Source organism: Polyodon spathula, chromosome 11 (genome assembly GCF_017654505.1).
Source record: "Polyodon spathula isolate WHYD16114869_AA chromosome 11, ASM1765450v1, whole genome shotgun sequence".
Taxonomy (NCBI): domain Eukaryota; kingdom Metazoa; phylum Chordata; class Actinopteri; order Acipenseriformes; family Polyodontidae; genus Polyodon; species Polyodon spathula.
In genome coordinates this window covers 39,219,683-39,231,066 of record NC_054544.1, presented here as the reverse complement: position 1 = coordinate 39,231,066, position 11,384 = coordinate 39,219,683, and positions in this window count along the sequence as shown.

Sequence of the window (11,384 nt, the reverse complement as noted above, 5' to 3'; positions counted from 1 at the left end):
GGCTCACTTGTTAAGAGCTACCGTGGAGATCTGAAGCCTGCCACTGCCAGCAGTGAGTGAGTTAAGATCCAGCTTGTGTGAGTAGAGGTTACACCAGATACAGAAGCAAAATTAAAAATACAGTTTTTCAACTCTTAGACACATTTTTATTGTACTTCTCCCTTTTTTAAGAAGACAATGGATTCCATTTACCATTTATACAATCTTCATTCAGCTAAACATAGCTTATTCTGTCCTAATGGACAATAATAGCACAGTGGCAGGTACAATAGCATGAGCTTTTTCAATGTTGTTCCACACCATTGGGGGACTTACCATGTGTAGTTATTTACATGTGAAGCGGCGACAAGCTTGCATCTTTGGGAGAACAGCTCAACAGGATCCAGTCTGTGGCCCCAGAGAGGTATAGGGTAAACCCTGAAATGTATAGGGTCATTTTTCATTTGGCTCGAGCACGATGTCTTGAGAAAAATTAGAAGACATATGGAAACTCCCCCATTTTCATAGTCAAACCTGCACTCAATTGCAGTGTATATCAGGTCTGCTGTGCAGTGTTGTTTTCCAAATCCATTGTGTTGGCATGGCTGATGCTCTTTTGGTCTGCTAATGGTTCTGTTAGGGTGGCCTTGGATAATCAGACTGTATATTTTCTGAAAGGGAAACTACCTATTTAACATATTGATACAGTATGTATGGTAGTACAACATGTAATGAAAAGGCTTATCTGCTTCTCAGTAAAATAGAAATGTTATATGTGCTTTATAATAAGAGGCATTACTCCCTTGTTGAATTGAAGTTCTGAAAATGTATTGTACAGTCACTGACCTCTATACTGTTCCTTCAGTCACCTTATGGAGTCTGCAGGTTGTCATTGTGCTAAAAGACTGGCCAAGCTGACATTATAGCAAGTGCTGGGTCCTAATTTCAATAGTTAAATGTAAAGATGATTAGTAAATCCATTTTTGGCTGAAAAGTTGATTGGTCCTGTTTTCTGTATGATTTTATTTTTAAAATAAGTACTTAAATTTGAGGATTTTAATTATTAATCAAAAAATGAAAATATGAGTTTGTGTTCCACAGAACTGTTTGAAATCCCAACAATCCTGCCAGTATAAATAACAGGAAAGAGACAGTTCTAAACCCTAAGCTCACGGCGCCAGCCTTATACATTTGCCAAGGTAAAAAAATACAATAAAGATCTGTCCTCTTGATATTCACTAAACAATTGAAGTGTTTTTGTTTTCTTTAATAAAAGCCTAATCACTTTGACTAAAGGCCAGGTTTCATGTTACAAATGTGAAACTGACAAGAAAATATTATTCAGCATTACGCAAGATTTTGGTCATTAGGTTCTGTTTCCAGTTATATCATTTTTTCCAATGTGTGGAAATTTGTATTATTTGCAATTCAACCTGTGGTCTTGACATAACTTCACAAAAGCATTTACAGTAGAGCATTGAAAATTAATTTACAGTCATGTACTGTACAGTGAAAAACCAACAAATTGGTTCATTGTGTTAAGACTGAACTTTTAGTTTCAAAATTGTAATTTCTTCTTTACTAAAAGTGTTGTCTTCAGTATTTGCAAAGTTTGACTTTTTTTAAGTGTCTTTTTTAGTTATACCAAAGTAATTAAAAAAAAAAAAAAATAGTGTAAATCAATACCCATATGGAAAGCCAAGGGCCTATAACCACCCAGAAGTGTGTATATTTCATGGGAACTACATGGCCCGAAGTGATTTATACCACTGATAACACGGTTACTTTAAAGTTAATTGTTGTTTGGGGGACGAAAAATAATTTTATTATGTGTACAAAACATTTAATTTGTATTCAATAATTCAGTTTAAGTTTTACTAGTTAAAAATAAACGGCACATTTCCATTTATTGTGAATTTCTGCATTGAAAGAGGCATTTCAAAAGTAGAGGGCAGAATACAAGCTGCTGTTTTTCTGGGCGGAGTTTCTTGAAACTAAGGAAGGAAATGGTGCAGCTGCATTGGAGGCTAGAGTCGGATTAGTGGTGAGTTTGAGTGTAAAATTGACCTTTGCTGTTTTCTGTTTTGCAGTGTTGAAGTCCAATAGCTTAGCAAACTGCTTTCAGATCGATGTTTAGTTACAGACATTATTTCCCTTCATGCCAGCCCAGCTTCTCAAGCAGCGTTACGAGAGTGTCTTTGTTGCTTAGTTTAGTATTATTCAGCCATGGAAATGTATTCCCATCGGTTCACGGGAGTACCAGTAGGGTCTCGTGTTCAGGATTTGCTGAGGAGCACTGAGTGGGTGAAGGTAAAAGGCTGTTACATTGGGAAGGTATTTTGACAAATATTTTTAAAGCTCTGCACCGGACAACCAGGGTCTCAGTGTTATAAAAAACTGGGGACTTGAATACTGGTTGTCAGTTGAAGTTCTTGCACTGACATAAAATTCCCTCAGAATGTTGTTGGGGTTATTTCCTTAACATTAATGTCTATATGTATTTATTTAAGGCAGTCTTTAAATTTCACTAAAAGCCCAGTATTAGTATTTTTCATCTTTTGTTTTCTTCTATTTCATTTCGCTGTGCCTCATGTAATCTTATGTATTACTATCTTTTTTCTCTCTTTTTTTCAGGGGGATTATTGTGTTCACTAGGACTTGTAGTCAAGTCCTCAAAGCTTGAGTCCAAGTCCCGAGTCGGAGTCATCAGGGTCTGAGGCCCAGTCCGAGTCACTATCATTCCAGTCCAAGTCCTTGAAACAAACTCAAATCAATTTTCATTAAACTAGGGGTAGTATTGGGGGAACAGTTTACCTAACGGAAGTTGTCTGATATCCCTCAGGAAAAATGCACAAATAATACAAAATATAAAAATAAAAATAAAAAAATTTAGATTTATGCTTTCTAGCTAGATTTATTTAATTTGCATGCCTTTTTCAACTTGTCTGCCACTGTCTTATTTTCTTTTGGAATTGGAATACTGTTTGAATGTACCTGAGGTTTATAGATAAGTTAAAGTTTGTGGACGTTACTTTTCACTTTGATAGAAGCCATGATCTGGACTAACAATAGAGCTGGTGTATTGTTAGAAAGTGGTACATCATCAGAATGTGGTGAGTATATCAAAAGTTGACCTGTGTAATGTCAGAAAGTCGTCGTGGACCGGCCCATATTTAGGTCTGCAACTACGTTCCCATTTGCGTTTTTAAGGCGCCTTGTGCGTTCACAGTAGTGTGATCGGTAATTGATTTACACTATGTGTAGGAAAAATTAATTTGTCTACCCCTGATCAAACCTCAGACTCAATCTAGTAATTCTGCTTTAAACAACAACACGTTAACGAACACCCTTTATATATCATACTTGCTGATGCTGCCTCTTGAATTCTGTAGCATTTAAATGTTATTTTTTAAAACCTATGGAAGATTGAGCTAAAGTAATTCCTCAGACTTTGAAAATACAATTTTGAAAAAGATATTTCTTACACAAAAGAGGCCCCAACATAGCAGAGACAGACAACTCAATTCCCAGAAGTCAAAAGGAAAGGAAATTGCTTTGGGAGCAATAACCAAGTTAATGAATGATCCAGGTCTGTAGTGTCCAGGATCAGAGTAGTATTTTGTTAAAATCTTTAATTAGTTTTGTTCCTGGGGTAAAAATTCCTGTATAAGATTGTAAAATCCCACTCTTCCCATCACTGACTACATAAATCAGTAACATAACAAATACAGAGATTCCTAGGAGAGGCATATACCTGAAGATATATTACACTCTCTTGTATTACAGTAGATAAAAAAAAAGCAATTGGATGTTGGTTATTTCTACAGGGGATAACTATCAACACTATTAGCTTCCGAGTGTTTTATCAGAGAGGTTGTAGAGGCACAGACCATGAATTGAGGGGTGTTTTTTTTTCCTTTGTGCTCCTTTGTGGTATTCCTGTGAAGAATGTGCACATCCATGAAAGGGCACGTAGGTGGTCTTCCAGGAAAGTGTCAGGATCCCATTGTAATTTTCCCCTAGGAATCCCTCAAATACCTTCTTAATCAGATAGACCAGCTGTGACAAGCTCAAGAGGAGTTCTAGATGGACAAGATATGATCCTTTTGAAGAATAATTGGTTTCAGTAAACATCAAATTCATCAAACTGAGACAGATCCAAGGAAAACATTCTTTTATCATGTCCGAAATTGAGATGTGTTGCACATGATCCTCATGTACTGTATGTTTAAAGTAATAAAGGGATTGGACAAAAAAAAATCAGATGTTATGAGATGTGAGAGTTCAGTTTATCTGGCCACGACTGGTGTCTGACCTTTAGGGGCCGCTGCTGAGCATTGAGGAGAACCAACTCCAAATCTCTCGCCTCAGTCGTCTGCAGTAGCAAAAAAGCAAATTTAGTGCTCTCTATAGGTTCAGATAAGTAACTGGGCACGACTGGTATTTAGGCATCCCCATGAGGGGAGCTTGTATGAGTCTGTAGACCGCTGCTGCCGCGCCTGCTACTACTAAAATTTCAAACCAGCTGGAAAATGTATATTTTCAGTGTTATAGAAACTCCTCCATGGGTCACTGTGGGAGGGTAGTGGGTGGAGCTTTTGGGAAGGACCAGAAATCTCCAGAAATGGAGATTAGTCCTTAGAGCCCTGTACCATCAATGGTATCAGGGCAGGGTTTTATTTTACAAAAATAATAAAAATAGAACAGTCCAGTATTGCAAAAAATAAACAAGAAAACCACCTGGAATACCAGCAATGGTAAACTCAGGTTTGAAATAAAAAGAGTAAACAAAAATGTCACGGTTACAAAATAAATAGCAACAAAGGAAGCACTGGGTTTCGTTGTGGTACTGCGGTGGGTTTCCTCTCACCGCTTCTTAGCTCCCTTTCACAGATTAATGGCCAGTCCTCGGTTCCTCACTCCGGTAATCCAACAGTGTCCAAGGTTTTCAAGCTTCTGTGAATAACAGCAGTGAATGAAAGCAACACAACAAGCACAGCATGTGTTTTCAGTTCAGCCCAGGGAGCGCGAATGGCAAAACCATACTACTTAAATACTGCCAAGTCCCACCCCTGCAATCAGCACGCTGCCCCACGTCAGCCAATCAACAAGAACAGCACAGCTGATTGCAATGATGGGACCCGACGGCCGCATGGTTCTACCTTGGGCCAAGATGGCTGGCTGACCCGGAACTTCCTGCATGGTCAGAGTTCAGTCTCCTGATTCAATCACGGTCAACCCTACACAGCGCTGCCGGTGGTCGGGAGGGCAAATTACGACAGGGACTCCTTCCAGTCCTGTCACAGCGACTTAACACCCATTGACTACCAGCCTGAAGTCCATTCTCATATTTTACACACCAGGGGGTGGGTGGGGGTGCCTGCATCTCCCCTGATACTAACAAGGTGTCCAATGCAATTAATCATTCATTTAGATTTAATCTTAAATGTGATAGCTTTGGCAATTATGTAGTGGTCACATCCCAACAGTTAACAAATAACATGTTTTGACATATAATGTACTTATACTCTTTGAGAGGGTAGAACGGATGTATGTGGTATTAATCCCAATACGAATACAAACTACTAGTAATGCTAGTACTACTAATAATGCAAGACGAAGCCTTGTTTCCTCCTAAAATTAATATCCATCTTTATTGTATCCTAACCCCATGTCCTCCACCTTCTGTCCCCTCACATGTGGCCTCCACCTGGAGCTGTCTGTGATTTCAAGCTTTGAAACTTGTGAGTGACAGAGGGATTTTGTTCTAGACATAACATCATGGTCCAGGCCAGCTCCTGTAGTTAATAATCTTTTATTGCCACAGCAGGATATTTCAGTTCCTAACGGCCCCTAAAGGAGTTCTCTGTGCACGGGAACCAATGGGGTTTGCATGTTACCCATGTAACTCTGATACCTGTAGATCACACTGGGCTAAGGAGGCTAATGAGAAAAACAGAGCTGGAGAGAATGATAGAGAAAAGGAGGGGTTTAGTTTCACACTCCCATCTTACAAAGGTGACATCATACCATCTGGGGGAAGAAATCATCTACAGACTTGAAATATACAGTACTGTCTACTATTCATTCAAGTTCAAATTATATTGCGCCAGTGGCCTGGCTCATGGGAATTTGCACAGAACTTGGCAAATATACAGTACATTACAGGACAGCCCAAGACACTTTGTGATACTTAGGTTTGGCTTGTGTTGCACTACCCATCCGTAATTATACTGGGATAACCCCCGCAAATACACTGTTGATGCATTCCATGGCAGTTTCTGGTGCAGTAAAATGTTTGGCATGTGTGTGTGTGTGTGTGTGTGTGTGTGTGTGTGTGTATGTGTATATATATGAGTATTATTTCTGGATGTACAGTCATTGTTTGGAATTATTTTACTGTTGCATTGTTATTTTATTGAGTATGGTCTTGTTGGGTATCTCTTTGTATTAGTGCTTGCACTATTGAGATGTACCTGTGCTGAAGTGAATAAATTAAATTAAAGGCTGCTGGAAAAATATATTTTAGTGTTATTAGCTTTTAATGATATTAGCTGCTTTTTTTCTTAGAAAAACAGTGCACTGTTTGTTTATTTTAAGTCTTAAAACTTCAGTAAAGGTTGTTTTCCTTGTAGAATTATTTTTGCAGTAAATGACTTTGTTAAATTCCCCATGTATAGTGCCTATAGAAAGTCTACACCCCCTTGAAATTTTTTCACCTTTTGTTGTGTCAGTGCCTCAAAGTTTCATGCATTTAAATTAGGATTTTTTTCTACTTATTTACATACCATACTCCATACTGTTAAGGGGAAAAAAAGTTTTATTGAGAAAAAAATTATATATTAAAAATACAAACTGAAAGATAATAATTGGATAAGTCTCCACCCCCCTGAGTTAATACGTGGTGGAAGCACCTTTGGCAGCAATTACAGCTGTGAGTCTGTTGGGATAGGTCTCTACCAACTTTGCACACCTAGATTTGGCAATATTTGACCATTCTTCTTTACAAAACTGTTCAAGCTCTGTCAAGTTCCTTGGGGAGCATTGATGGAGAGCAAACTTCAAGTCATGCAAAACTGACTAAATATAAGATTTAATATGTTAACTGCTATTTTTTGCTTTGCTTTGAATTTATGAGGGAAGTCTGCTGTTTCTTTCTCCCTTCCATGTGTGACTAGCCCCTCCAAAAGCCTATGGATGATTAGTAAGCGTGTGACGTTACAGACCTGTGATAATAACAGTTGGGGAATGCCAAAATGACACTGATAGCGTGCAAATCCTTGATTTTTAAAGAAACACTGTAAACTATTTTCCAAATCTTTTTCTCCCACAATCTTTTCAACACAAGGGAATTTTACCAAAAAAAACCCCCAAAAAAACCCACATATAAATCAGCACTTCAAAAGCCTTTTCAGCCATATCAAATAGTTTTTTTATGATTTACTGTGTTGCACATGGAGTTTATTCACATACTTTCCAACTAAACAAAAGTCTGATGCCATCAGAACTGTAAAAAGCTGCTTGGTGTAGTGTGAATTGTCTGTATAGCTTTGGTTCAAGGTGTTGGCATTTGCCACACTAACCACTGCCCAGGAACATGTGACGGAAATTTAGACTGATCAACAAACCAGTGGAACACATGGCCTGCACTTGTAATATGGCTAACCCTGCAACACAGCATTGGATTAGATTTATAGTAATTCCCTATTTGCTTTGCTTCAGTTCTTTTCTTACACTTCATCTTTTGGCTGTTCTTATTGTTGCCAGCTCTGCTTTTAGTTCCTAGGCAAGTCTTTTTTTGGATGGTGAAGTAACTCACCAGGACTCCAGTGATCGGTGTGCAAAACCATGTGCCACATAACTACATGTCAAAAACAACTTGCTTGGGCACCTATAATTTAAACCACATGTGCAAGAGGTGTTCCTTTGGTCTACCTGTGAAAGCATCCCTACTATGTTCTTCTTAATCCTTAATTGCCTGGTTTGAATTGACTTTAAACAAAGTGACAAGCAAGGCTTTTGAATCTCATTAGCACTCAGCATTATCACTGATCCAGCTTTACAAGCACTGGTACGACTACATGAAACCGAACCAAGTACTGTGCACAAGTGACTTGGGCAGCACCCTTTACATTTAGTGGTGAGGATATGGATAACTTTTTTTCTAATAAGGGTTCCACTGCAATGATAAGTAAGAGAAGAGAGACAGTAGCTTTGAAATGTGCCTCTTTCAAAGGTAAAAGGACCTGAAATTTGAGCTGCAACATAGACCAGTATATTGCTTTTATCCAATTTAGAAAATTGTTATCAAATCATATTTTTTATCAAGACAGTCCATTCAGTTGTATGTGTTGAAATACAGCAAACCACTTCTAACGCTACTCAGACCCTCTGCGATATTTACCTCTACTGTATTTGACGTATTTCTTTAACAGTATTTAAAATATTGTTTTCAATATCTGAATTTAGGAAATCTAATATTGAATTTATTGCTAATTGATATTCTTGACCCAGATTATTAGTTATAAAAGAACCACCAAATGGTTTGTAGTGCAGTGCATGCATGTGCTTAATGTATAAATGTTATTTCAATGTAACCAGAAAGAGGCAAATAAGGGGTACAATTAAAATGTTAAACCCTCCATGCTTGATAGAGCAGTCAAGAGTACTGCCCTGTCTGTGGCCCATTTGGCCTCTGCCTTTCATGGTTAACAGTTAATCAATACATTTAGTCTGGGTCACTTGCTATTTGAGCTAGGTTACAAAAATACTTCATCATTACTATACATCTATATATAACTTTCTAATCATATCTATATATACAAAGTGAGATTCCAACAAAAAGACTAGCATGCAAATTGATTCAATATGCGTATTTCATGAGTCAGGAGAAGTCATTGAGAGTGCACTGATGGTAACATGTAGATATTAGAATCAATTATTCCCATGTAAAATGAGTCAGAAAGAAAGTTGGCCTAATAGTGCCCTGCTTTTTCAATATTTGTTTTAGGTTATATTACTCATTCATGTCAGATCACAATATTAAAATTAGAACTGAGACTTTTATTTGTGTGCTGCGTTCAGTCGAGATGACTATTACCCCATCCACACCACCTAAATAATGCAGACTCAACTCCCGATGAAACCACATGATTGCCATTCCCTTCCTTTACAATTAGAACTTTTTTGTTTGGCTTGTGTGAATGGTGTATTTATGAGGGGCAGATCTGAAACCACAGAGACTTTGTCCCCAGACTAAAACCTCTGCATTATATCACATTTCACTGCAATATTATCCTGAAGTTCCACTGGCATTAGGAAAAATCATGAGATGGTTTTCTCTTCGTAATTGATTTGTTACTTTGCGGTTTCTGCTTCTTGTAAAATATTATTACAAGCAGTTTTGAGAAATGCAATCTGCCATTTGAACAGATTCTCTAATTTCAGAAGCACCCTGTCAGCTCAAGGTTAGAATGTTTCTTTTTTTTCTGCATGGTTTAGTAAACTGGATGCTATCCTTTCCTGTAATATTTGATGATGACAGGATCTGCATTTGTTCATTCAGATCTCATACCACCATCTGTTGTGAGACTGAAGACGACCAGGCATTATTCACTGTTCAGTTGCTAATGGAAAAGTCAAGGAAACCATTACTTCCAACTCTGTGTAATGTAGGGTTGTAGACCCCCCTGTAAATTCGGGCTAATGTGAATTATTTAAAGAGCAAATATTATTTATCAACTTCTCACCTGTGTCAGTAACTGAGCCCAAATGCAGAAAGAGAAAGATTTGAGCTGGATAATAATTAGGTGCCAGATCTTTCAGTGCACTTACTGTTTTTGTATGTTTGTCATTAGATAATAATATAATGATATCTTTATTTTTATATAGAGCCTTTCATAGTGGACCACCATCACATAGCGCTTTACAGAGGTAGGCTGTGAACCGTGCATTATATACGGAGTCGCTTACAGCAGGACATGACATACAGCAGGATTTAACATCTCATCCACAGGATGGAGCACAAGGAGGTTAAGTGACTTGCTCAGGGTCACACAGTGAGTCAGTCAGTGGCAGAGGTGGGATTTGTACTGGCGATCTTCTGGTTACAAGCCCTGGAATTTAACCACAGGACCACACTGCCCCCTAAAATGAAAACTTATCACTAACTTGACACCTTTTTGAATATAATGGAAACAAGCACAATAGCAGATTGTTATAACAAAGTGTTTCCCCAAAACACAGATGCTGCTCTCCCACTGGCTATTACAGATCTATGAGCATTGTCACTTGTGTGTGCACTTTAGAAAGAATGACTGTGTTTACTCGTTGATTGTGAGCTGTGAAAATGCTGGCATTTACAATTTGTAATTATTAATTTAGTTCCTTTTCCTGGAAAACGAGAAGGATACATTCTCCAGGATCTTCCTGTTCAATAATTATTATTTCACTTAATTTTCTTCACAGTATAAAACTTGTAATCATTTATTTGCTCCTTACTGCAGTCAATGTGTTTTTAGCTGGGTTTTTTTTTTGTTGTTGTTTTTGTTTTTTAACTGTCGTCTCAGAAAATTTGCTTTTGAAATTCAATAATTCAAAGGGAAAAAAATAAGTTATGAGGAACAAGATACACACCCTGGAAGGCCCTAGTTTTTTTATGGAATATTTAGCACAGCAGAAAGTAGCTTTAGTAAAGGGACACTAATTATTACCCAGGGAGCAAAAAACCATGAAAAACACGGTCAGAACTGTCATTTCAGCACGGAGAATCCGCTATGAATGAATGGCAATGAATGAATGATGATGATTGCAATTGCAGATGATTTATGAATCGTGACGGTGCTCAGGCCCGATGACTGTGGTGGGTGCTCAGGGCCCGAGTGAAAGATAAATTTGGCTGGAGGCCTCGACCGTGGGTTTCCGACGGCTACCTGCGCTGGAAAAACATGAACAGTTACATGCATCCCAGTGCCTCAGATAGGAAGTGGTTATGGGCCACCTCCCCCCAGGACGAGGCACACTGTCCTATATAACTGGAACTAAAAGAACAGAGAGGGAGAACACGGGGGGGGGTGCACATTGGAACTAGACCTCGGCCATTTTGGACACTGAAGAAAGAGAAGCAGCAATGGAGCCTAAACAACAACTACATTGAAGAGAAGCAGAAGGAAATAAACCAGCACACCTACATACAGTGACACAGAAAAGAAAGTTAAGTACTCGTTGCATTGTTGAGACTAAGCGAATACTGTTTCACGACGGACTGCAAGTGTAACTTGTGTTGTTGATGGAAGCGTCCCATTTGATGGATGCTAGTGTTTTAGTTATCGTTAACTGTTACATGACTCCAGTACATAGGGACTGTAAATGGAATAAGTATACTGTTGGACTGGAAGATATCTTTA